At 43.1% G+C, this 27812-nt stretch overlaps 1 protein-coding gene across 2 annotated transcripts in view; it reads right to left on the bottom strand.

Moving 5' to 3' along the window:
• LOC126335431 (clavesin-1-like) overlaps window positions 1–27812 on the bottom strand; it is a 737686-nt gene that overhangs the window by 212163 nt on the left and 497711 nt on the right. Inside the window, exon 1 of one of the 2 annotated variants that reach the window (XM_049998712.1) lies at window positions 15731–15853. The exons of the other annotated variant lie outside the window; for it this stretch is intronic. The gene's annotated coding sequence lies outside the window, so the exon portion shown is untranslated. Of the gene's footprint in view, window positions 1–15730; window positions 15854–27812 lie in introns of those variants that run through there. 2 annotated transcript variants of the gene reach the window in all.

Genomic DNA, 27812 nt, shown 5'->3' with positions numbered 1-27812 from the left:
ACGCGAGGTGGCGTATGAAGGTAATGAAAATCTTGCTATTATGGAATTCCATTTGTAGACACACAGTTTAAGTTTTTGTGCATAAGACCAGTTTGTATCAATAACAACATAAAGAAGAATGAACCGATAACATATCTGGCATAGTCAGAGCATCAAATTAAACATATGACTACGAACAGGAGGTGGATCTTAATTAAGACCAAGTAAAAAGAGAAATTAATCGAGCCTTAGCAAGTTACGACACTGAAAATGATGCGACCTAAAGAGAACAATCTCAGTAAGACGATGGTAACCAACTATCCCAGACATTATCTCTCATCGCTTTTTACCGTTAGATCTCTTACGCTCCCTTACGCTCTCCACTAAGTGCACACAGTTGCTAAACACTAGAAATCTTAGTTAAGCAGTGCTGCCCATGGACAGCATTCTCTATAACTGCAGTTGCGGCTACACCGGAACCACGCGACGGAGTGTGAATGACCTGGGCCTCAGGCTAAAGATTGTCCTCTGTCAACTAAGTGAAGACGTGCACAGACATTTCACAAACCCTGACAAGTGCACAACAGTAAGTCATCCATGAAAGTGTCAAGTCATTTTAACTACTGAAATAGAAAATGCGTACCGTAAAAGGTGGTGCAAGTCGTCTCAAAGCAAGCAGTGAAGGCGGGGACAGCTGTCGCGAGAGGCAAGGGCAAGGTGCTTCAGCTCGGCTTTTGGGATTTCACTATTACTGAGACAACACGCATGTAGCAGGAATAGGTGAGACAAAGGCTGTTTATAAGAAGACTCGTCTGAAATAAAACTAAGAGAAAATCCACCACACAAGTGACAGCGGAGACACACATACAGTTAGCTGACTCATGTCAAGTGGAAGAACACAGATTACAAAGATACCGTTTAATATGAACATAGCTGCTTTCTTCTACAATCGCTGTGGCCGTGAAAGCAGCATGAAGACAAAAAGAGAAATACAGGTCTGCAGAGAACGGTTGCAGTGAGCTTTTGTAGAAGAACTTTAGGAAGTTAAACGCTGAAGAGAAATCTTCACGAAGCAAGATGATTAGCTTAACATATAAAATGGCTCAAATGGCTCTGAGCATTATGGGACTTAACATCTGAGGTCATCAGTCCCCTAGAACATAGAACTACTTAAATCTAACTAACCTAAGGACATCACACACATCCATGCCCGAGACAGGATTCGAACCTGCGACCGTAGCAATCGTGCGGTTCCGGACTAAAGCAACTAGAACCACTCGGTCACAGCGGCCGGCGCTTAACATATGAAACATGTTTAGTTGTCCATATCGTTAGTTAATGACCATTTCTCTGATTATTACTTAGTGATGATGATAGACCAAGTTTCCTGTACGTTATCACGTCTCACACATGTTTTCTCCACAGCTAGTAGATGTCAACTACTTTCTCACAAACATCACCAACTTGACCTCATATTTTAAGGAGGAATCATCACACTAGCAAGTTATCCGAAAATTTCGGCCATAGCTCTGATAGTGCGCAGTTATGACCTCCTGAATGTAGAGCTTTCAAACTTGGCGCTCACTGGCTACTTCTCACTTACTCCGCTCCACTGCAGCCGCTTAATGCCCGGGCGCTAAGTACTGTGCAGCAGACTGACAACCAGAGCCCTTCTATTCGCAAGATGTTGAAGGTGACGGAAGAGGACCGTGGTTGAAGAAAACAGTCTAACGTTTACTGAAATACTGTTCGAGAAAAAATGTTACATAACGTGAAAAACAGGTGAGTAAAATGAGCACATGAGAACCTCACGCACATATACGTTCAATATTATTTTAATAATATTCTCATACCGGTATTCTGCAGCAGGTATAGATCAAAGTAAACATAAGCAACTCATGAATCGTTATGAAACGAAAATGTTTTTTATTTACAATGTAATCATGCCATTCTCGTTGAAAATATAACTCCTGCAAATGCACTTATTTTAACAGCGTCAGCTTTTGCAATCGAAAGGAAACAACGCGAAACAGCGATGTTAACAATTAACTAGAGCTACACCACTACTTTAATGACATTCATTTACACTCTATTTGTGAATCGCTACATAAGTTTAAAAGTAAAGTAATTTCCGACATCAGCTATAGATTAGAAATATCGAATTGATCATGAACAAACTACATTACCAACGTCAGAAAAGTATTTCGCTGGATCTTCATAGAATTCTATACGATCACTGGCGTAGCCGCTTCGATACCATACGTAATGGAAGACCGGCAGAAACAATGCTGTCTTTAAAGAAGAGATTGCACATTATTGTGCTTTCAGAAGTCCGCATCGACATCCAGAAGTCGTGCCGAGTTGTTAAACCTATGGACAAAAAACCCTTGATACATCCAGCGGTTGACAGTATCTTATTCCACACGACGGTGTTGATAATGCAGATGATTCAGTGGCTTCTGCTGCGTGTTTTAATACGCAAAGTTCCTCTTGACGGTCCTGAAAGACAGGTATCATTTCTTTCCAATTTTCCAAAAGGCGGCGACTCGTCTCATATAGTCATCTGCAACGAACAGAGGAAAAGTCGTAACCGACGATATGCCGCTTTCACAGCAAGCTTCATTGTAACTAATTACCTCTTATTTACGTCCTTGCCCCGTTGTACCAGTGAAGCTGTTCGACTATTCAACCTGGTGAGAGGGCAACCTCATTATCGTCATTGTCACTTAAAGAAGCACCGAACATCAATCTACTCTATTGCTCATAATCGAGCACGTCTTCATTCGTGAAGTTGTTTATGACTGCTGCAACGAAACTGGAACAGATAAGTAACAGCACATTCGCTTTCGTTCGCGATGTACAGAAATTAGTCGAACAGCGGCCTATAAATATGCTTATCGGTCACGAGTTTCAGGAGCTCTCGTTCTTTGACGATAAGACGTTGTAATTTAAACGTCATTCTGTATTGCTCCTGCAGTTTCCGTATTTCTATCGCTTGCTGGTTCATCGATATTATGAACATAAACCTCGTACTCCCTCTACCGTACAATACTTCGCTCTCGGGCATTACGCGGCTTCGTTGGGGTAGAGCGATTGACGAAGAGTCAGTGCGCGCGTAGCTTAAAATCTGTACATTCTGAAGGTCATAATTGCGTACTACCAGATTTATGGCCCAAATTTTCGAGCAGTAGCGTTTCCTCTGGCTTATATCTTATAACAGAGCTTTTTCCGAATGAAAATAAGAAGTTAAGTTCGTGAAGGTCGTTTCCCAGATTTGAAACTTACGGGGTCCGTTCAAAATATCTATCTTATATACCTCCATGCATTCAAGTGGTTCAAATGGCTCTGAACACCACGGGACTTAACATCTGAGGTCATCAGTCCCCTAGAAGTTAGAACTACTTAAACCTAACTAACCTAAGGACATCACACACATCCATGCCCGAGACAGGATCCGAACCTGAGACCGTAGCGCCGGCCGAAGTGGTCGAGCGGTTCTAGGCGCTACAGTCTGGAACCACGCAACCACTACGGTCGCAGGTTCAAATCCTGCCTCTGGCATGGCTGTGTGTGATGTCCTTAGGTTAGTTAGGTTTAAGTAGTTCTAAGTTCTAGGGGACTGATGACCTCAGAAGTTAAGTCCTATAGTGCTCAGAACCATTTGAACCATTTTTTTTTTTTGAGACCGTAGCGGTCGCGTGGTTCCAGAATGAAGCGCCTAGAAGCGCTAGGCCAAAGCGGCCGGCCTCCGCCATGAGTAAAACTAACAATTACATAAATGTTACATTCTAAATTGTACGGCCGTTCAGCTCCACTGATTTGAACATGGGAAATTTCGTAATGCTGATGTGCAATTGTTGGTCTCTACCCACTCTGTTCCACAAACACAACGTAAACCACAAAGAATAATGCCAAGCTTCTTACATATGACAGCAATATTGAAAGTTAAAGGCTGAGCTCCACAAATCTGAGATCTTCAGTTCTAATAAATCTTTAAGGATTGAGAATTAAGTACTTGACCATCCACACGCTCGGACGTTTCTCAGTGATTACCAATCCCACGAATTCGCCCGTGTCTCTTTTTGTTCTTGCCCCTGGTTTTACCCTCTTCACTAATGTCTTCAATATGGAGCTAAGTGCTTACATAGTGAGAACTGGGAACAGAGATGTAACTGCCGAGACAGTAAGTTTCTCTGCTTATCAGCGCGAGTTAGAGCACGAGCAGACGCCCCCGTGAGTTCTGCGAGAGCTGCGGTCAGGGTTCACTGAACACCGCGGAGCTGACGCGGAAGAGAACGCCGCTCGCAAGCGGTCGACGACCACAATGCTCCAGCGAGGGACGCTCTCTTCTGCGTACGGTGCTTTGTCCTTTAAATACTCCAACTTGACACCCATTTTTCATTGTTCCTAAGCGTCACAATGGTTACTAGCTCTGGCGTGAGCAGTCGCTTGTGCGCTGCAACGAAAGTCACTGGTAAATTGAAACACTGTGCCAATTCAATTTTGAGTCCAGGTCTGATAAACGAAATCAATCAGGAACTTTCAAATAGGAGATGTTTAGTGTTTCTGGCAAGAATCTTAAAATTCTACATTTAACTTACGTAAAAGGACATCTCTCCATATGATTCGTCCAGGTTAATTCAAAATTTTACTTTAGTTGCTTTTCTTTCTATAAACCGCAAAGCTTTTTCATGGTAAACAAATCTGCCACAGTTCTAAAATGCTTTTTATTGCTGGAAGTCTTTCATCAAGTGCATTTGTAATCTAAAGCAAAACAGTAGTTGTAATCTACTCCTTCAACCAACTAAAAAATTAAGAAATAAAATTTACAAAGTAAGAAATAAAATGATTAAAAAATAGTCTACCTAATACTAGTAGGACGTCATGTCAGTACCCATACAAATAGTTAGCAAACACGTACCGAAAGAGGACCGTCATAATAGCATCCCAAACTGCAGGTAACGCTAACTTTCAAGCCCGCTCTGGGAGAATGCCTCTTACACAAAAATTGTCAACAGGAATGCGTACGGTCTACAAAAATAAAGCCACCATAGGACATCAGGTGGAAATCACGCGCTAGATCAGAGGTAAAGTGCCGATCCTGCGCTGCGGAAAGCACAAATCAACTTTAAACACTACAGGTTACGACAAATTTTTACTTTAAATTTCAGATGCACTTGAGGATGGGGCTAAGATCACGAAACGCGGCGGTATATAGCGACTTCTGTTTTGCTAGACTTCGGTCAATAAAAGAATTTTACAAATGTGGTGGATATGTTTACCATGAACATGTTGCAGAACAGTTGTGGATGTCCTAGAAACAAAAATATTATGCGATGATTTTTTATTAGAATTCTGAAACAAATGATTTTTGCAACCCGTGCTCAGAGTAGAGAGTGTTGAAGAAAGGCATTCCCATCAACGCTACATTACATACTAGAAACCTCCACTGCATCATTTACATCGAACGAAACCTAGGTGCTATGGTTGGTTCTGTAGATAGTAGTTCCTGTGCAATGCAGACAAAGAATAAGCCAATAGTAACAATGAAAATAATGCTATCGGCAAAAGGAGATGGAGGGACACACCCACGAAGATTTTTTCTGGAGTAATGAATTCCCCAAACGTTGCGAGGCTTTTCCTTTTTTTGTGTTCCGGTTTCCTTAAAAAATGTAGATTACAGCCAAAAGTCAGGTCGACGACAAGGTACATACATAGATACAAAGTACATACGTATGTATTTGACCAGCTGTAGTACAGGGCATGGCGGAGTGTACATTACCAGTATTCTAGACTTATTGTCTCATTCCATTCGCGTATTGAGCGAGTGGAAATTATGTATTCATCTTTGTACAAGATTTAATCTCTCTCATCTTGTTCTCTTAATCCCTTCTCGAGGTATTTGATGGTGGCAACATAAGGGTCTTCGAATATATGTTCTTTGTAGTACCCATCAGTTTTTCGTGAGAAAAGCGACGTCTTTCTTCCATGGATTTCAATTAAAATACACCGAGCATCTCTGTTGCCTTTCATGTGCGTTATACCGGTTCGTTATAATCCTGGCAGGGCGTCTCTGAATTCATTCAGTTTGTTGTCGAGCTCGCTTGGTATGGACTAACACTAAAAGTAACAGAGGTTAGAAAAGAAAGGGGAAAAAAGCGGTGAAGGTGGATTGTGAGTCGTGCTGGGTAAGAGCGTTGCTAGCGAAAGGGAATGTTCCTTGTTCGGGTTCCGACACGCCACAGTTTTAATTTGCCGGAAAGTTTCACTAGAAGAATACTCTGAAATTTGTCACACTGTATTTTTTTTTAGGAGTGCATTACGTTTCCCCCAATATCCTTCGACGCAGTTTGGGGTAGGGCACAGTCCCTGACAGGGTGAAGGAAATCGGCCGTGTCCCTTTCAAAAGAAACATCGCAGCATTAGCCTTGATTTAGGGAAAACACGGAGAACTCTCAGAACAGCCTCACTACAATCTCTGTTCCTACCTGCTTCGAGTAGGGAGGTACTGGAAGCGTACACGCCTGCGAGAGCGTGCTCAGCCATGTGGGTAAAATCAACATTGGCGAATATGGGACTCACCGAACAGCTTCCGCACTGGTGATGTTAGAGGCAGAGACAATCCGATAAGGTGTCGTTTCTCTGCGGAACGAACGCAGCTGAAAGTCAGTAGAATAGATCACCTGCCACTTGCGCTTTTACGGAACGTATACCTCGTCTTACACACAAAGCTTATGACAACTGCAAATGCTGTAGAATTGTCGTTTGTCAGTTGATTATGTGGTTTACTCAAGGGCTATTTTCGTTTCTTTTTCTTCACGTTTCGTCTCTTTAGATTGTGCAGAACAGCGTGCCCCTGACTGACATCAGGGGATTCCACTTGCCGAACCAGCAGGGATCCATGTGAATAACGCTTGGTATCAGTACAGCAGCACTTACGAGCTGTTGACGAGCTGTGTATTTTTTTCCCGTTAGATATTAAAGCATTCAAAACATTTGTATTGTCATAGGCTAAAACAGTTAATACCATACGCGTTTGTCTATCTCTTCAAGGAGAATGTGTAAATTAGAAACTGAAGAAATGTTACATGTATGGGTGAAAGAGCGACTTGCAAATTTGAACTTTAACTCAATATTGTACAGTATATTTTAAACAGTTTAAAATTGATCTGCGTTATTAGTGACCTGTAGCCTTAGCCGAGGTTTAGGTTCAGTAATGGCAGGGTGTGAGTGTACGAAACGACAAAGTATAGAATGTGTTTATTCCCGTGTGGCATTTATTATTTCTTTATAACGCTGACAGTAAGCGTTGTTGGAGATTTAGAATGGGGAGACAGCAAATTTATCGCAGGGATAACCAACAGAGAACCAACAATTCTGTCTTATTTCGATGAATAAAGAAAGACTTATTTCCTTCCTTAGGTTACTCTTCACCCGTCGTGCCAGAATTGCTGATTTCAACAGAATTAATGTTGACTGTCCAGTGCATTTCCACCATGAGTTAACGAAGACACATTATCTCAAGAATTGTAATGACGGAGAAAGTAATAAGGCTCCATACGCCCACTTTACAGCACGAAGTGCTTTAAGTTCTCTCAGTGCATTAATGGGGATAAGGAAGCTTACTATGTAATATCTTGGCAACAGTAAAATTTTAGAAACTGAACAATAGCTCAACTGAACTGATTAGCAGAGGGAATTGTTGGTGTCTCGTTTAATTCGTGGTTGTAGATTTTGCATAAGATAATTTAGAAAAACCAAGAAAAATCTGGATGGCCAAAAGGAAAGGAAAAGAAGGTTCTATCAAACATATTTATGAGGCCAGTGCTACTGATCTTTTACTGCCGATTAAGACACTGCTGTATGAAGGCTACATCGGAGGTTTGGTTTTTGAGACACGAGTAAGCTGTTCACACACTTACTGGGTTGATAGAATAATCTTCCTTTTCGGGTTGAAAATGATAATTCAAAAATGGTTCAAATGCCTCTGAGCACTATGGGACTTAACAACCGACGTCATCAGTCCCCTAGAACTAAGAACTACTTAAACCTAACTAACCTAAGGATATCACACACATCAATGCCCGAGGCAGGATTCGAACCTGCGACCGTAGCGGTCGCGCGGTACCAGACTGTAGCGCCTAGAACCGCGCGGCCACTCTAGCCGGCGAAAAAGATAATTCCTCAATGCAGCCGTGAGACGTGTTTTGTTGACCTCCGAGGAAGAATAGCTGCGAAAGTCTAAAATTCAGTTTCACGTCCCAGCAATGCCCAAAACTTTAATTTTTAATTTGTTACGCAAGGGCAGATTTCGACTCAGATACTTACAGTACTTCCACACACGGGATATAACCATAATCTGTTTGACAAGTGCTTTTGCACTCTCTCCACTAAAATTTTTGCGTCTGGAAGAAAGGCTGGTTCGCGGTAGTCATTACTTAGTCCAGTAGTGAATTATTTAGTAACTTGTTCGGAGAGAATTATTCAGACAAGCAGTTTAGTAAAACGAGTTCGTTGAATTTACCTTGTAAATAAGAGAGTAGATGCTTCCCCCCCCCCCCCCCCCCCCCCCAGTAGAGACTCCTTAATTCAACGCAAAACTGTGCTAGGAGTTATAGGGTGGTCGTAAACTCGTACTTTCCTTCAAGAATATCAACTTACTCTGTCAGTTTTTGGCTCGTAAGTGAAGGAAGCGAGAAATGACGGAAAAAGTCGTAGGGACAATTTCGAATTTAGTCATTGAATGTCACCTTGAGTCTCCTAAACATTCAATGAAGAAAATTAACGGAAAAATGGTTGGGGGGGGGGGGGGGGGGGAGGGGAGCGGGCGGAGGGGTTTGTACCAGCCCAGCTACTCCTGAGTCCAGAGTGTTAACCTACTTTGAAACAATCACAACCATGTACGCAGTCACTGAAGTTTTGGTGTGACTAAACAGCTCATTTAAAATATTGTTATATTTTCTGCTGTTCCAGAAAGTAGTTTTTGAACACCTAAATTTTGCGTTTCAATACTGTCGTATGAACAGATTTGTCTTGAACTCCACGTAATAGAACTATCATTGCTGTTGCGTCTCATATGTTCCATAAGAAAAGAAACTAGGGCAAGGTCACATAGTGCGGTGAGGTGACATGTATTTAACATGAAGGAAGCATATACAGAAATACATCCACATCTACACCCGCAAGCCACCTTATGTTTTGTGGCGGAGTGTACGTTATAGACAATATGCATTTTCCCCCATTCCTATTCTATACGCAAAAGGTGTTCGGGAGGAAGAACTGTTTACAAGTCTGTTATAGCTCTAGTTTATAGGATTTTATCATCTTTATTGTGCGAGGTGTGTATGGGAGGATGCAGTATGTTGCCTGACTTGAAACGTTCGCTCTTGGTATTTTAACGAACTACTTCATAAAGCACAACGCCATCTGCCACTGGAGTTGAACGAGAATCAACGTGAACTCTCGCAATAGCCTATACTCTACAGGTCACTGCTTAGAGCATGTCGGAGGGTATTCCATATCGATACCGACTTTTCGTCTTCTTTCATTTCTGTAGTGATCGTCTGTTGTATGCGTCAATACACGGCCTACTACCCATTAAGATTCTTACAACTAATATACCATAGATGTAGCACAACTATTGTATAGTTTTTTCCAATACCGAGAGTCTAAATTTACTCAACAGAATTTTTTTTTTTCATTGAGAACCCCTATTACATTTTCGTAGGAGGCTCACTGACCTATTACAATCCCCGTAGTACGACTTTGATCCGTTTAGTGTGCTCCTGCCATGCGTGATTGATAAATTTTCGCTAATACTAACATCTCTAAAATGTGGCACAATCGTTTTTTATGCTGACCCCTTGGTGGATGCTCGCAATAAATATTTAATTCCGCTTCACTATTAGTGTGCTATTTCCATTTCAGACAGCTTCGTAGTGTTATTTTCAGTTCCCTAACTTATGTGCCAGTTTTTAGAAGCTGACCTCTGATCTTACCTGGATACTCCCTGGTTCTTTTCTTTGTTACGGGTGCTGTCTTGCACTTCATCGAAGTTGCCTTTCGTTATACCAGATTTAATTACTATGGAAGTCGTTCGCTTCCTTACAATCGGCCGGCCGCAGTGGCCGAGCGGTTCTAGGCGCTTCAGTCTGGAACCGCGTGACAGCTACGGTCGCAGGTTCGAATCCTGCCTCGGGCATGGATGTGTGTGATGTCCTTAGGTTAGTTAGGTTTAAGTAGTTCTAAGTTCTAGGGGACTGATGACCTCAGCTGTTGTCCCTTAGTGCTCAAAGCCATTTGAGCCTTACACTCGTCCAAGAACTATAGAGAAGAGCATCACCAGCAAGCAGTATTATAGTGCTATGTACTTCACCTGCCAATCGCTTTAATATGTTGAGAACATTCGCGTTTTTATTGCGTTTTCTAACGCTTTCTGGTACTACTACCGTTTTGTTGAACATTCACCATCCAGCGTAATCTACTAGGTTCTTTGTCCAAGATTATCAAACTCCGTACAATTTTCAGATAGGGATATAAGTGAATTGCTTTATCTTGGACGATTAGAAAAAAACGAACAGCTACGCGTACTGCCAGTTCTGATAAATGAAACAAATTAAGTTGATTTCTTGTTTTATAGATATATTTTTAGAAAAGCTTCCATGAATTATCAAATTATTTAGCTCTTCGATCTCTCAGAAGGCTGATAATTCAGAATAATTTGTCTTTCACCGCCGTAACATTTATTTGTTGATATGATCTTAGTTTACATCAACGCTGTCAAAAAAAAAAAAAGTATTTTAGCGGTCTTTCCTTGAGAGAGTGGTAACTGCAGCGAATTACTTCTATGTAACTGATTACTATGTTAACAGCTTAACTTCGTTATACAACAACTTGATTTATTAGGAGGCAAAAGTTTCGTGGTTACAGAGGTTTCCTTCTTTACTGACTGAACTGTTGGCCGGCTGATGAATTTAAAGATACATAAGACACAAAAGAATTACAGATATTAGCTACAAGCAGGCATTGATTGACATCAATGGGGAAAGTTGAAAATTTGTACCCATTGATTTCAATCAATGCCTAATCGCAGCCCGTGTCTAATTCCTTTGGGTCTTAATTCACAATGACTGCTGGATTATCACAAGTTGTGTATTTAAAAAGAGTTGGTGTGCAACAGCAACTGCAAAGATTTGTTGCCATTAATTGTGGCATATGACATTTACTGATGCCCTTTACACTGAAGCGAGAAAGTGGTACAGACATGCGATTTAAAATACAGATATATGTAAACAGGCAAAATACGGTTTTGCGGACGGCAACGCTTATATAAGACAACAAGCGTCACAGCATTTGATAGATGGGTTACTGCTGCTACAATGGCAGGTTATCAACATGTGAGTGAGTTTGAACGTGGTGCTATAGCCGGCGTATGAGCGATGAGACACAGCATCTCGGAGGTAGCGATGAAGTGGGGATTTTCCCGAACAATTATTTCACGAGTGTATCATAAATATCAGGCATCCGGTAAAACATCCAATCTCAGACTTCGCTGAGAATGGGAAAAGATCCTGCAAGAAAGGGACCAACGACGACTGAAGAGATCTGTTCAACGTGACAGAAGTGCAACTCTTCCGCAAACTGCTGCAGATTTCAATGCTGAGCCACGAACAAGAATCAGCGTGCGAACCATTCAACGAAAGATCATCGATATGGGTTCTGGGAGCAGAAGACCCACTCGTGTACCCATGATGACTGCACGACACAAAGCTTTACGTCTCGACTGGGCCCGTGAACAGAGACATTGGAATGCTGATGACTGGAAACATGTTGCCTCGTCGAACCAGTCTCGTTTAAAATTTTATCGAACAGATGGACGTGTAAGGGTATGGAGACACTCTGCATGTCAGCAGCGGATTTTTCAAGCTGGTAGAGGCTCTGGAATGGTGTGGGACGTGCACAGCTGGAGTGATATGGGACCCCTGATACGTCTAGATACGACTCTGAAAGGTGACATGTACGTAAGCATCCTGTCAGATCATCTGCATCCATTAATGTCCATTGTGCACTTCGACGCACTTTGGCAATTCTAGGAGGTCAATGCAACGCCCCAAACGTGCAGAATTGCTACAGAGAGGCTCCAGGAACACACTTCTGAGTCAAACAGTTCCGCTGGCAACCAACCGCAACAGACATGAACATTATTGAGCATATCTGGGATGTCTTGCAACGTGCTTTTCAAAACAGATCTCCACTCCGTCGTATTCTTACCGGATTTACGAACAGTCCTGCAGCATCCATGGTGTTAATCGCCTCCAGCGCTACTTCAGACATTAGTCGAATCCATGCCACGTCTTGTTTCGGCATTCCTCGGTGCTCGCGCGGGCCCTAGACGTTATTAGGCAGGTGTAAAAGTTTCCTTCGCTCTTCAGTGTAGGACATAGCTTGTAAAACAACAAATACGAGTAAGCTTTGCCTCCATTTTTTAAGGAACAGAGCTTAAGTCGACATCCATACAAGTGTAAACAGAGTAATAAATGTCAACTTCAATTACGAGGGGGATCTCTCAGAACCGGAACACATTATCAACGGTTAATATCAACCGTTTTTTCGTGTGGAATGCCACCATTATGTTTAGAACTACGGCGGCAGCTCTGACAAAGCGTCCCATTATATGGGCGCGTATTTAGCCTTGGTGATCCTGTCAATCGTTTAAATAGGTTGCAAACACGAACTGCCGAAACAGTCTTTGCCATAATATGATAGCGCCTGGTCCACCCTCAAACCTAGGTTGTGACGATGCATTTTTAATGCATCCCGGAGTGTAAATTAGGACGCAAGGTGGAAATTTGATTAAGAGTTAGCGAATCCAACCAAAGCCAATGCGGAGTAAAGGTTGTGGTAATTTAACTATAGGGTGACCCGATGCCTACGTTCCCGCAACATTTAACGAATTTAGTTCATAAATTTAAAGCGTCAAGGTAAATTGAGAAAACAATTATGTTAAGTAAGACGGATTTCTGGCAAGTATATTGTCATTATGATTTACATATATTTTATGTAAACTAAGAAAAATGTAATAGGGCAAAGGGGGAGGTGGAGGCGGGGAGCACTACCTGGCTGTTCATATGTTTTTCGTTTTTCGGATTAGAAACATATGTAAATTGCGAAAAGATCTTACTTTAAAGCTAGAAAATTGTCAGAAAAAACGTAGAGCAGGATTTGTTTCCATCGAACGACTAAGTGCTTCTCCCCGCCATTTGCATAATAGTATTAAACGACAAATCCCTCTTCCGTTAGGTCAAGTCCAGGGTGAGCCAGAACACCGACAATAAAAATTAGTATGTTACTCACGAATATTTTCTGAGTATTTCGGTACAAGGGATCCCTGGTCTCACGTGGCCGATTACAGAGTAATTGCATTTCGTTCTCCCTCTCACGCGCATATATTTTATCTCTTCGCCTTCAGTCTTGCATTCGGTACGGCTCGCTTAGGTCTTCAGGCGGTGTTTGTTGTATGTTGACAATGTTATTCAACAGTTTGGATAGGCTTATTGATGAAACGTTGGCTACCATGCAGCTCATGTACGCTGTCAGTGAATGCAATCAAACATCAGAATGCCGCATTCTGGACTAATCTTGCTGCGACTGGAAGCACGTCCCAGTTCTTTCCCATGTGCACATAGCGCCTACGAGAAACCGGATCCTGTACTGCCGCTGCACTTTTTTATGATTGCGTATTACAGACTTTTCCACCGACCTGAAGTTATTTTCACAGAAACAAATGCAAATAGGGTACCATATCGAATGCATCATTATTACGTTATTGCTGTATAGCTAGCCACCGGAGATCACGAGTTACCTGATCCAAAATATAAAATGTCCACGAAATTCTTACCATGGACAGCGGGTTCATCCAATATAAACCAGAACCGTCATGTATATAGCAACTTCACCAGTTATTATATATATATATATATATATATATATATATATATATATATGTGTGTGTGTGTGTGTGTGTGTGTGTGTAACAGCTTACAGTGTGTTATCAAACTGTTCACTAAATGAGAGTCTATATTGTCCACAAGAAATCCCACGATGGAATATATTTACAGGGATAGAGTCAAAATTTCTGAGACACCTAAACAACGGCCTTCACAAAGTTCGCGAACTGACACCACAGGTCAGCCTGACCGCTCTTTTCTGAGCTAAGAATATACTTGCTAAGTGTACCGACTTGCCCCAAAACATAACACCACACGAAGTAGAAGAGTGAAAGCAAGTGAAGTAACCAAACCTTTGCGTTTTAGTTCCAGACAATGGAAATTATTGTTATAGTAAAGACAGCATTATTTAGTTTCTGCACGAGATCTTGAACATATGACTTCCAAGGAAACCTTCAATTTGCCCTCAACCCTTCAGTGATTGTTTTATCACCTTTGGACAGTAAAACTTCGCTTTTACAAGAACCCTATATCAGAAAATGCATGCTCAAATTTTCTGTCTTTTGCTGTTACGCGTTAGTATGTTCTCTCAAAGCCAGTACTGATGTCACTGACAACCCTTTGTATTATGTTCCACGCCTTTCACAGCAACACTTGCGTCATCTGCAAACAGAACGACTTTGTCATCTTTCGTGTTTAGTGGTAAATCATGACGTAGAAGGTATTTGAAAATTACAACGACACACCTCAAGGGGACATGAAAGTCTCTTAAGGAAGAAAATGCGGGTAGGAACATGTGTGAGGAATCGTCATCCAACGACGCTACAGAACGTCAAAGTTATAGGCGCCGGCGCCTGTATATTATGTATACACAGGGAGATTCCGTGATACTACAGACTTTCTGGGTTGCTGGAGAATGATAAATGTATCAAACTGATGAAAGGGACGCTGGTCCATAAACGAACGAGTGGAAATTTGTTAGTGAAAATGGTTCTGATACCTTTAATAACAGAAAAAATGTTCAAATGGCTCTAATCACTATGGGACTTATCAGCTGAGGTCATCAGGCCTCTAAACTTAGAACTACTTAAACCTAACAAACGTAAGGACACCACACACCTCCATGCCCGAGTCAGGATTCGAACCTGCGACCGTAGCGGTCACGCGTTTCCAAACTGAAGCGCCTAGAACCGCACGGCCACACCGGCCACCCATACACAGGCGACGGTGCCTATTATGTCGACGTTTTGTAGCGACGTTGGACTACATTTCCGGACACGGGTTCCTATCCTTATTCTCCAACATCCTTCTACATCTCCTACAAATTAGTCGGTATGATTTTGAGACAGCCTGCATATCTAGGGCAACGGCCTTGCCGCAGTGGATACAGCGGTTCCCGTGAGATCACCGAAGTTAAGCACTGGCGGACGTGGCCGGCGCTTCGATGGGTGACCATCCAGCCGCCATGCGCTGTTGCCATTTTTCGGGGTGCACTCAGCCTCGTGATGCCAATTGAGGGGCTACTCGAACGAGTAGTAGCGGCTCCGGTCAAAGAAAACCATCGTAATGACCGGGAGAGCCGTGTGCTGACCACACACCCCTCCTATCCGCATCCTCAGCTGAGGATGACACGGCAGTCGGATGGTCCCGATGGGCCACTTGTGGCCTGAAGACGGAGTGCTTCATGTCTAGAAAAGCGAAGGATCCAGTACAGACCCGTGTGGTAACCGATGCCAGTGAAACGACGGCAACGCTGATGGACAATCAGGGGCTTACGAGCCCTCGAGGTGGGAGCCGACGGTTACCTGTAGACGGCGTGGTGTGGCTGTGCGGTGGCAGGGACAGCGTGCAAAGTAGCGGTCGTGGCGGCGGCCGGCGCGCGACTGTCGACTGCGGAGCGTGAGCCGCGGGCGCTTTGGCCGCTAATGCCCGCCGCTGCCTCCACCACACAGCCCGGCCTCTCTGCCCCCACTACTCGCAGGAATCTGCGACGTCGCGCCGCGCCTCGCCGCGGCACTCACGCGGAATACCGGCCGCGTGCTCGCCTTCCGCCTCAGGGTCACCCGCAACCGTCACTACACGCGTTTCTCGTTTTATTCTGGAGGTAGTATGGGGCGGAGCTAACACTGAACACCCAAATAAACTGGTACACCTGCCTAAAGCAGTTAATGAATCAGGCAAAAAGGAATACAAACGTCTCAAAAATGAGATCGACAGGAAGTGCAAAATGAGTAAGCAGCGATGGCTAGAAGACAAATGTAAGGATGTAGAGGCTTATCTCACTAAGGGTAAGGTATATACTGCCTACAGGAAAATTAAAGACACCTACCCCCATGAACCATGGACCTTGCCGTTGGTGGGGAGGCTTGAGTGCCTCAGCGATACAGATGGGAGTACCGTAGGTGCAACCACAACGGAGGGGTATCTGTTGAGAGGCCAGACAAACGTGTGGTTCCTGAAGAGGGGCAGCAGCCTTTACAGTAGTTGCAGGAGCAACAGTCTGGATGATTGACTAATCTGGCCTTGTAACACTAACCAAAACGGCTTTGCTGTGCTGGTACTGCGAACGGCTGAAAGCAAGGGGAAACTACAGCCGTAATTATTCCCTAGGGCATGCAGCTTTACTGTATGGTTAAATGATGATGGCGTCCTCTTGGGTATACTATTCCGGAGGTAAAATAGTCCCCCAAGCGAATCTCCGGGCGGGGACTACTCAAGAGGACGTCATTATCAGGAGAAAGAAAACTGGCGTTCTATGGAGCGTGGAATGTCAGATCCCTTAATCGGGGGGGGGGGGGGGGGGGCTGATGACATCGATGTTGAGCGCCCATAAGCCCCAACACACCACCTTAATGGGGCAGGTAGGTTTGAAAATTTAAAAAGGGAAATGGATAGGTTAAAGTTAGATATAGTGGGAATTAGTGAAGATCGGTGGCAGGAGAAACAAGACTTCTGGCCAGGAGAATGCAGGGTTATAGACACAAAATCAAATAGGAGTAATGCAGAAGTAGGTTTAATAATGAATAAAAAAAATAGGAGTGCGGGTAAGCTACTGCAAACAGCATAGTGAATGCATTATTGTGGCCAAGATAGGCACGAAGCATATGCCTACTACAGTAGTACAAGTTTATAAGCCAACTAGCTCTGCAGGTGATGAAGGAATTGATGAAATGTGTGATTATTCAGGTAGTGAAGGGAGACGAAAATTTAATAGTCATGGGTGACTGGAATTCGAGAGTAGGAAAAGGGACAGAAGGAAACATAGTGGGTGGATATGGATTGGGGGAGAGAAATGAAAGAGGAAGCCATCTTGTAGAATTTTGCACAGAGCATAACTTAATCATAGCTAACACTTGGTTCAAGAATCATAAAAGAAGGTTGTATACATGGAAGAATCGTGGAGATACTAAAAGGTATCAGATAGATTATATAATGGTAAGACAGAGATTTAGGAACCAGGTTTTAAATTGTACGACATTTCCAGGGGCATATGTGGACTCTGACCACAATCTATTGGTTAAGAACTGTAGATTAAAACTGAAGAAACTGCAAAAAGGTGGGAATTTAAGGAGATGGGACCTGGATAAACTGACTAAACCAAAGGTTGTACAGAGTTTCAGGGAGGGTATAATGGAACAATTGACATGAATGGGGGAACGAAATACAGTAGAAAGAATGGGTAGCTCTGAGGGATGAAATAGTGGAGGCAGCAGAGGATCAAGTAGGTAAAAAGACGAGGGCTAGTAGAAATCGTTGTGTAACACAAGAGATACTGAATTTAACTGATGAAAGGAGAAAATATAAAAACGCAGAAAATGAAGATGGCAAAAGGGAATACAAACGTCACAAAAATGAGATCGACAGGTAGTGCAAGATGGCTAAGAAGGGATGGCTAGAGGACAAATGTAAGGATGTAGAGGCTTATGTCACTAGGGGTACGGTAGATATTGCCTACAGGAAAATTAAAGAGACCTTTGGAGAAAAGAGAACCACTTGTATGAATACCAAGAGCTCAGATGGAAATCAGTTCTAAGCAAGTAGACAACATTCCATTAGAATTACTGAAGGCCTTGGGAGATCCAGTCCTGACGAAACTCTACCATCTGGTGAGCAAGATGTATGAGACAGGCGAAATACCCTCAGACTTCAAGAAGAATATACTGATTCCAATTCCAAAGACCGCAGTTGTTGACAGATGTGAAAATTACTGACCTATCAGTTTACTAAGGCACAGCTACAGAATACAAACACAAATTCTTTACAGGCGAATGGAAAAACTGGTAAAAGCCGACCGCGAGGAAGATCAGTTTGGATCCGTAGAAATATTGGAACACGTGGAGCAATACCGACCTTACGACTTATCTTAGAAGAAAGATTAAGGAAAGACAAACCTACGTTTCTAGCATTTGTAGACTTAGAGAAAGCTTTTGACAGTGTTGAGAGGAATACTCTATTTCAAATTCTGAAGGTTCCAGGGGTACAATACAGGGAGCAAAAGGCTTTTTACAGTTTGTACAGAAACCAGATGGCAGTTATAAGAGTCGAGGGACATGAAAGGGAAGCAGTGATTGGGAAGGGAATGAGACAAGGTTGTAGTCTGTCCCCGATGTTATTCAATCTGTATATTGAGCAAGCAACAAAGTAAACAAAAGAAAAATTTGAAGTAGGTATTAAAATCCATGGAGAAGACATAAAACTTTAAGGTTCGCCGATGACTTTGTAATTCTGTCAGAGACAGCAAAGGACTTGGAAGAGAAGTTGAACGGAATGGACAGTGTCTTGAAAGGAGGATATAACATTAATATCAACAAAAGCAAAACGAGGATAATGGAATGCAGACAAATTTAATCTGGTGATGCTGAGGGAATTAGATTAGGAAATGAGACACTTAAAGTAGTAAAGGAGTTTTGCTATTTAGGAAGTAAAATAACTGATGATGGTCGAAGTAGAGAAGATATGAAATGTACACTGGCAATGGCAAGGAAAGCGTTTCTGACGAAGAGGAATTTGTTAACATCGTGTATAGATTTAAGTGTCAGGAAGTCGTTTCTGAAAGTATTTGTATGGAGTGTAGCCATGTATGGAAGTGAAACATGCACGATAAATAGTATGGAGAAGAAGAGAATAGAAGCTTTCGAAATGTGGTGCTACAGAAGAATGCTGAAGATTAGGTGGGCAGATCACATAATTAATGAGGCGGTATGAATACAATTGGGGAGGAGTTTGTGGCACAACTTGACTAGAAGACGGGATCAATTGGTAGGACAGGTTCTGAGACATCAAGGGATCACCAATTTAGTATTTGAGGTCAGCGTGGAGGGCAAAAATCGTAGAATGGGACAAAGAGATGAATACACTAAGCAGATTCAGAAGGATGTAGGATGCAGTATGTACTGGGAGATGAAGAAGCTTGCACAGGATAGGGTAGCATGGAGAGCTGCATCAAACCAGCCTCAGGATTGAAGACGACAACAACATTAACCTGCCTAACGTCGTGTAGGGCCCCCACGAGCACGCAGAAGTGGCGAATAACGACGTGGCATGGACTCGACTAATGTCTGAAGTAGGGCTGCAGGGAACTGCCACCATGAATCCTGCATGGCTGTCCATAAATCCATAAAAGTAATAGTGGGTGGAGACCTCTTCCGAAGAGCACTTTGCAAGCATCCCAGATGTGCTCAATAATGCTCATGTCTGGGGAGTCTGGTAGCCAGCGGAAGTGTCTAAAATCAGAAGAGAGTTCCTAGAGCCACTCTGTAGCAATTCTGGATGTCTGGATGTGTGGGGTGTCACATTGTCCTATTGCAATTGCCTAAGTGCGTCGGAATGCACAATGGACATGAAGGGATGTAGATTCAAATGGTTCAAATGGCTCTGAGCACTATGGGAGTTAACTGCCGAGGTCAGTCCCCTAGAACTTAGAACTACTTGAATCTAACTGACCTAAGGACATCACACACATCCATCCCCTTGGCAGGATTCGAAGCTGCGACCGTAGCGGTCGCGCAGTTCCAGACAATGGATGCAGGTGATCAGACAGGATGCTCACGTACATGTCACCTGTCATATCTAGACCTATCAGGGGTTTCATATCAGTCCAACTGCACATCCCCCACACCATTAGGTAGCCCCCACCAGCTTGAACAGTCCCCATACCCCTACAAGTCCGTCCGCTCGATACAATTTGAAATGTGACTCGTCCAACCAGGCAACATGCTTCCAGTCATCAACAGTCATATTTCTATGTTGGCGGGCCCAAGCGAGGCGTAAAGCTTTGTGTTGAGCCAGGGTACGCGACTGGGCTTTCGGCTCCGAAAGCCCATATCAATGATGTTTCATTAAATGGTTCGCAAGCTGATACTTGCTGGTGGCCGAGCACTGAAATCTACAGCAATTTGCAGAAGGGTTGCATTTCTGTCACGTTGAACGATTCTCTTCATTTCTCGCTGGTCCCGTTCTTGCAGGATCTTTTTTCAGACGCAGACTTAACGTTTTACTGGAATTCTAATATTCACGGTACACTCGTTAAATGGTCCTAGGGCCGGGCGGAGTGGCCGTGCGGTTCTAGGTGCTACAGTTTGGACCCGAGCGACCGCTACGGTCGCAGGTTCGAATCCTGCCTCGGGCATGGATGTGTGTGATGTCCTTAGGTTAGTTAGGTTTAATTAGTTCTAAGTTCTAGGCGACTGATGACCTCAGAAGTTAAGTCGCATAGTGCTCAGAGCCATTTTAACCATTTGAAATGGTCCTACGGGAAAATCCCCACTTCATCACTACCTCGGAGATGCCGTGCCCCATCGTTCGTGAGCGGGGTATAAGACCACGTTCAAACTCACTTAAATGATGATAACCTGCGATTGTAGCAGCAGTTACCGATCTAACAACTGCGCCAGACGGTTTTTGTCTTGAACAGGCGTTGCCGCTCACAGCACCTTATTCTGCCTGTTCACATATCTCTGCACTCGAATACGCTTGCCTATACCAGTTTCTTTGGCGCTTCATTGTAGTATGGGGTGGAGTTTTGCAAATCTGCGGGTGCATTTCGCCTCATCCTCTGGGCTGGTGTGGACTCCGGAGGCCGGTTTCCGGTAGCCGGTGGAGGGAGTTTTTCCATTCTGAAAATAATGATGTAAGGTGTCAGGTAAATCCAACACCTTCCATGAAAACCCTGACATAATAAGCAAATCTACTAGTATGTCACATAGCTCCGAATAAATCGTGACATTAAATTAACGAAAGTAATACGAGTAACGAGTGAGCAAATGGAATACCACAGATTAACACAAGAATACCTAAACGCATGTCGTACCTTCCCACCGTGAGACCGACGCAGTTCTGAGGGGAGAAACCAGGACAGAAGCCGAGAGCAGAACCGTGTTAAGCTAGAAGGCCCTACGATAAGGGACACCCACGTCGCCAGCTAACCACTAGGGCTCACCACCCGCACGTTTTAGCGTGAGACATTTTCACGTCTCAGGTACGTCAAGGACCAACCCCCAGCCCATGTTAAAAGCTAGAGCCCTCCAGAAAAACAGTATAGATCTTACGATAACACAAAAAGGGCCACTACCACCTGCAAGTTTTAGCGTGAGACTTTTTCGCGTCTCAGGTACGTCAAGGACCACCCCCCAGCCCATGTTAAAAGATAGAGCCCTCCAGAAGAACAGTATAGATCTTACGATAACGCTAAAAGGACCACACCAGCTGCAGGTTTTAGCGTGAGACTTTTTAGCGTCTTTGTTACGTTGCAAACTTTAAAAACATTGCCCCACCACGAAAAGTATAACGTTTCTCATTGGATAGACAGACTCTTTGTAGGCGGAGCTTAAGGTTAACATTGAGACCCTGATTGGTCAGATGAAAACACAGCCAGATAGTTTTTTTTAAACCAACTTCGGTAAATTGTAGTAACGAAAAGTTAGAAGGAGAGTTAGTTACGAGACGGCGAGCTGGATGGCTGGTGCGCCGGCCGCTGTCGCCCTGACGCTGCCTAAACACCGACAAGGTAATGAACGCACGCGATGCCGCATTTTTGAGCGCATAAGGCTTCACTCAGAACTGCAGAAGACTCATCTGTTACACCCCTTTTTTGCGTAATACTAGTGTCGATCGTTAATTAAAACTCTTGGTGTTCACATTTACCACTTGAAGAACAGATCTGAAACGCGATGATTTTTCTTTTATATAGTTATTGAGAAACCACATCAGCCACTGTAATTTACGACAAGTTAGATAAGTAATTAAAGATAATTGAGGGTCACTGTAGACCATTTTGATAGTTTTTTCTTTTGTGAAACTTAAATTTAACCTAGATTATAGATGTGATATGGCATAGGTCATCCTTCGATCGATTGTAGAACTTGGAAACCCATTCAGGGAATATTCGTTCACATTTTTGTTGAACGCAGTTGGTTTTTACCATCCTGTATTAAAACATTTCCTTTTATCAATAGTGCAATTTATAAACGATATTTTGTGAGTAGAATAAAATTTCCAATGGTAAACTTAACTGCTTTTTCGACGTTATTTTACCAGCTAACTAAAAATAGGAAAGCCTTGAACCCTTTCCACTATATTTAGTTAGTATTAAGATTCTTTTACAGGGAGTGCAGTGGAGCTGACGCTGAGATCATTTAGTATTAGGTTATATCGTCGCTAGTCTCACTGAACTCTCCTGAATTCTACATGTCATGTGTGGTCTGGCGTCTCCTTACCAGCAACAGGTCCCAGTTTCAAACTAGTTAATTCCCTAAAAAACAAGCTCAGAGCGTCGTTGCGCGAAAGTGGTAGGGAGACACGATATAAAACAATCAGACACCACCATGAATGTTTAGAATGATGATCACAAAATGCAAAGCTCCACTTTTCGTAATCCTAAATGGGTTGTGGTTGGAGACCGCTGGTGCGGAGGAAACGGTTGCCAGGGAAGTAGTTCGTGGGATTATAGACCGTGTACTTACACAAGCTTTTATTAGAAATAACTTAATTGAGACGATGTCTGATTACTCGTATTTCATCCCAGAAGAACTCGATTCACTTCCGAATTGTGTGAACATGGAGAATGTGATTCCACCTGATAAAGAAACGATGTAGATCACACACAATTCTATAACTAATCCCATAACCAGTGTAAGAGCAAAATGCACGTCTGATTCATAATTCTAATTATATTCGCCGCGACAATTACGGCTTCAAAACACTAAGCTGCTCATTAAGAAGACAACAACAACACACAGTTTTATGGAGTCTTGGCACTCGCGATGCGGTTAAATGAACAAACAGTTTCAGCCACATGTTAGCAATAACTGGCGTTTACTCGCGAAAGCATCATCAGTACATTCAATTTAGCATTACTCAAACCTTAGGATCCTTCTGCTCATAATGATTACTTCAACTTTTATTACGCTCTGCGACTGTAATGCCAGTATTCAGTCGTTTCTTGCCTCTCAAATGAACAACGCATGTCTCCCCTTATTGTTGCGCACTCTCTGATTAACATTTCCTCACTATATATCGCTGCTCCACTGCCTCTCTCGATATTTGTCTCAATCATTTCATGACTGCGATTTGTATAGCAGTTCTTCAAATCACAATTAATATTACAAATGCAGGTAAAATAAACAAAGAATTAAAAGTCTTTCCATATTCAGGTAATAATAAGAATCCAGATTTATACTTTAGAGAAAAAGAAATAAACTTAAGTTACCTTTTAACATTATTGCCAAAAACAGCTGTGCTACGAGGGTAGCGGAGTACGTGTGGAGTGCACATGGGGTTTTTTTTAGGTTAGAGAATTCCCTCCCTAGGCCCGACAAGACGCCTCCTGAGACGCGGCAAGGCAGGAGTAGGCAAAATGCAACAAGGAATAACAATATTAATGTGCTAATAGTAAACTGCAGGAGCGTCTATAGAAAGGTCCCAGAACTGCTCTCATTAATAAACGGTCACAACGCCCATATAGTACTAGGAACAGAAAGTTGGCTGAAACCAGACGTAAACAGTAATGAAATCCTAAACTCTGATTGGAATGTATACTGCAGAGACAGGCTGGACAGTGAAGGGGGAGGCGTGTTTATAGCGATAAGAAGTGCAATAGTATCGAAGGAAATTGACGGAGATTTGAATTGTGAAATGATTTGGGTGAAGGTCACGGTTAAAGCAGGCTCAGACATGGTAATTGGATGTCTCTATAGGCCCCCTGGCTCAGCAGCTGTTGTGGCTCAGCACCTGAAGAATCATTTGTAAAATATTTCGAGTAGATTTCCCCACCATGTTATAGTTCTGGGTGGAGATTTTAATTTGCCGGATATAGACTGGGAGACTCAAACGTTCATAACGGGTGGCATGAACAAAGAATCCAATGAAATATTTTTAAGTGCTTTATCTGAAAACTACCTTGAGCAGTTAAACAGAAAACCGACTCGTGGCGATAATATATTAGACCTTCTGGTGACAAACAGACCCGAACTATTTGAATCAGTTAATGCAGAACAGGGAATCAGCGATCATAAAGCGGTTACTGCATCGATGATTTCAGCCGTAAATAGAAATATTAAAAAAGGTAGGAAGATTTTTCTGTTTAGCAAAAGTGACAAAAAGCAGATTACAGAGTACCTGACGGCTCAACACAAAAGTTTTGTCTCAAGTGCAGATAGTGTTGAGGATCAGTGGACAAAGTTCAAAACCATCGTACAATATGCGTTAGATGAGTATGTGCCAAGCAAGATCGTAAGAGATGGGAAAGAGCCACCGTGGTACAACAACCGAGTTAGAAAACTGCTGCGGAAGCAAAGGGAACTTCACAGCAAACATAAACATAGCCAAAGCCTTGCAGACAAACAAAAATTACGCGAAGCGAAATGTAGTGTGAGGAGGGTTATGCGAGAGGCTTTCAATGAATTCGAAAGTAAAGTTCTATGTACTGACTTGGCAGAAAATCCTAAGAAATTTTGGTCCTATGTCAAAGCGGTAGGTGGATCAAAACAAAATGTCCAGACACTCTGTGACCAAAATGGTACTGAAACAGAGGATGACAGACTAAAGGCCGAAATACTAAATGTCTTCTTCCAAAGCTGTTTCACAGAGGAAGACTGCACTGTGCTTCCTTCTCTAGATTGTCGCACAGTTGACAAAATGGTAGATATCGAAGTAGACGACAGAGGGATAGAGAAACAATTAAAATCGCTCAAAAGAGGAAAGGTCGCTGGTCCTGATGGGATACCAGTTCGATTTTACACAGAGTACGCGAAGGAACTTGCCCCCCTTCTTGCAGCGGTTTACCGTAGGTCTCTAGAAGAGCGAAGCGTTCCAAAGGATTGGAAAAGGGCACAGGTCATCCCCGTTTTCAAGAAGGGACGTCGAACAGATGTGCAGAACTTTAGACCTATATCTCTAACGTCGATCAGTTGTAGAATTTTGGAACACGTATTATGTTCGAGTATAATGTCTTTTCTGGAGTCTAGAAATCTACTCTGTAGGAATCAGCATGGGTTTCGAAAAAGACGATCGTGTGAAACCCAGCTCGCGCTATTCGTCCATGAGACTCAGAGGGCCTTAGACACGGGTTCACAGGTAGATGCCGTGTTTCTTGACTTCCGCAAGGCCTTTGACACAGTTCCCCACAGTCGTTTAATGAACAAAGTAAGAGCATTCGGACTATCAGATTAATTGTGTGATTGGATTGAGGAGTTCCTAGATAACAGAACGCAGCATATCATTCTCAATGGAGAGAAGTCTTCCGAAGTAAGAGTGATTTCAGGTGTGCCGCAGGGGAGTGTCATAGGACCGTTGCTATTCACAATATACATAAATGACCTGGTGGATGACATCGGAAGTTCACTGAGGCTTTTTGCAGATGATGCTGTGGTGTATCGAGAGGTTGCAACAATGGAAAATTGTACTGAAATGCAGGAGGATCTGCAGCGAATTGACGCATGGTGCACGGAATGGCAATTGAATCTCAATGTAGCGAAGTGTAATGTGATGCGAATACATAGAAAGATAGGTCCCTTATCATTTAGCTACAAAATAGCAGGTCAGCAACTGGAAGCAGCTAATTCCATAAATTATCTGGGAGTACGCATTAGGAGTGATTTAAAATGGAATGATCATATAAAGTTGATCGTCGGTAAAGCAGATGCCAGACTGAGATTCATTGGAAGAATCCTAAGGAAATGCAATCCGACAACAAAGGAAGTAGGTTACACTACGCTTGTTCGCCCAATGCTTGAATACTGCTCAGCAGTGTGGGATCCGCACCAGGTAGGGTTGATAGAAGAGATAGAGAAGATCCAACGGAGAGCAGCGCGCTTCGTTACAGGATCATTTAGTAATTGCGAAAGCGTTACGGAGATGATAGATAAACTCCAGTGGAAGACTCTGCAGGAGAGACGCTCAGTAGCTCGGTACGGGCTTTTGTTAAAGTTTCGAGAACATACCTTCACCGAAGAGTCAAACAGTATATTGCTCCCTCCTACGTATATCTCGCGAAGAGACCATGAGGATAAAATCAGAGAGATTAGAGCCCACACAGAAGCATACCGACAATCCTTCTTTCCACGTACAATACGAGACTGGAATAGAAGGGAGAACCGGTAGAGGTACTCAGGGTACCCTCCGCCACACACCGTCAGGTGGCTTGCGGAGTACGGATGTAGATGTAGATGTGGATGTAGATCAAAGACATGAATATTCAGTCCCAGAAAGCGAAAGAAATGGCAAAAAATGGAGTAAAAAAATTATCTATCATTAATGGCTATGTCTTCACAGTGGTTTGGCTGTAATACAAAGTGCTAGAGATTTTCACGTGAGGGGTGTCCCTGGACGCCAGATGAGCTGGTTGCTCTATCACTAACCTGTAAATCTTTGCTATTATCGTTAAGCTATTGGAAGCTGCTTCGAATGTGTTTGCCAAGAGACATGTACCACAAATACCGAAGATATCTCAAGTACTGTCCTCTCCTAGAATACAGCATCCTGTAAAGGAAGTACAGGCTCTAACACCACTCGTCTACTTGGTTGTCAGTGGTGTATGGATGAGACAGGGACAAGGTAGAATTCAGGGGGGTTCACCCATCCTCCAACCAAGAAGTTCGAACTGTTGTCTTCAACTGAAACTGAAACTGCAACTGAGCCGCCGCGCGGGATTAGCCGAGCGGTCTAAGGACGCTACAGTCATGGACTGTGCGGCTTGTTCCGGCGAAGGTTCGAGTCCTCCCTCGGACATGGGTGTGTGTGTTTGTCCTTAGGATAATTTAGGTTAAGTAGTGTGTAAGCTTAGGGACTGATGACCTATGCAGTTAAGTCACATAAGATATCACACTTTTTTTTTTTTTTGCAACTGAGTCAGTAAGATACACTTCATCTGTTGGGAAGTTCACTGTAAGCCAAAGCCAAACATAAAAGGAATAATGGCACGTCTCAATAAACCTGCAGCAAGGGATGGGAAGGACTACATTTTTCACTCATTATCTGTGCCTGAGGACCTCGTTTTGCGTGTTGAAGAAGGTGTTCCGAGTGAAATGGAAAGCTCGAGCCAGAGACTTGGAAAGTCGTTTGATGTGCCAGACTATGACTGCCTGGATCTGTGCGATAGGATTGAGAACTGTAAGATCCCCTTAAATTGACAAGGTGATCACGACACATCAGAGACTGCTACCTCAGCTAGCTGACGGTGTGTGGCGTCCACACAAGTGTTGTATAGATCTGGTGACTCACCCTGTAGTCCAGATAATGCTACCCGTAGCAGATCCGTCGTATAATCCAAAGCTTACTAAAATCCTAGTGATAACTATCGAAGCATTCGCAACAACGACCCAAAGTTCGAAGCACTCCTAAAAAGCAGAGGAGCTTACATGATATTAGCTTCAGAAAATTGCCTAAAACCTG

This window comes from Schistocerca gregaria, chromosome 2 (genome assembly GCF_023897955.1).
Source record: "Schistocerca gregaria isolate iqSchGreg1 chromosome 2, iqSchGreg1.2, whole genome shotgun sequence".
NCBI classification, from domain to species: domain Eukaryota; kingdom Metazoa; phylum Arthropoda; class Insecta; order Orthoptera; family Acrididae; genus Schistocerca; species Schistocerca gregaria.
This window is presented reverse-complemented; position numbering and strand designations above follow the sequence as displayed.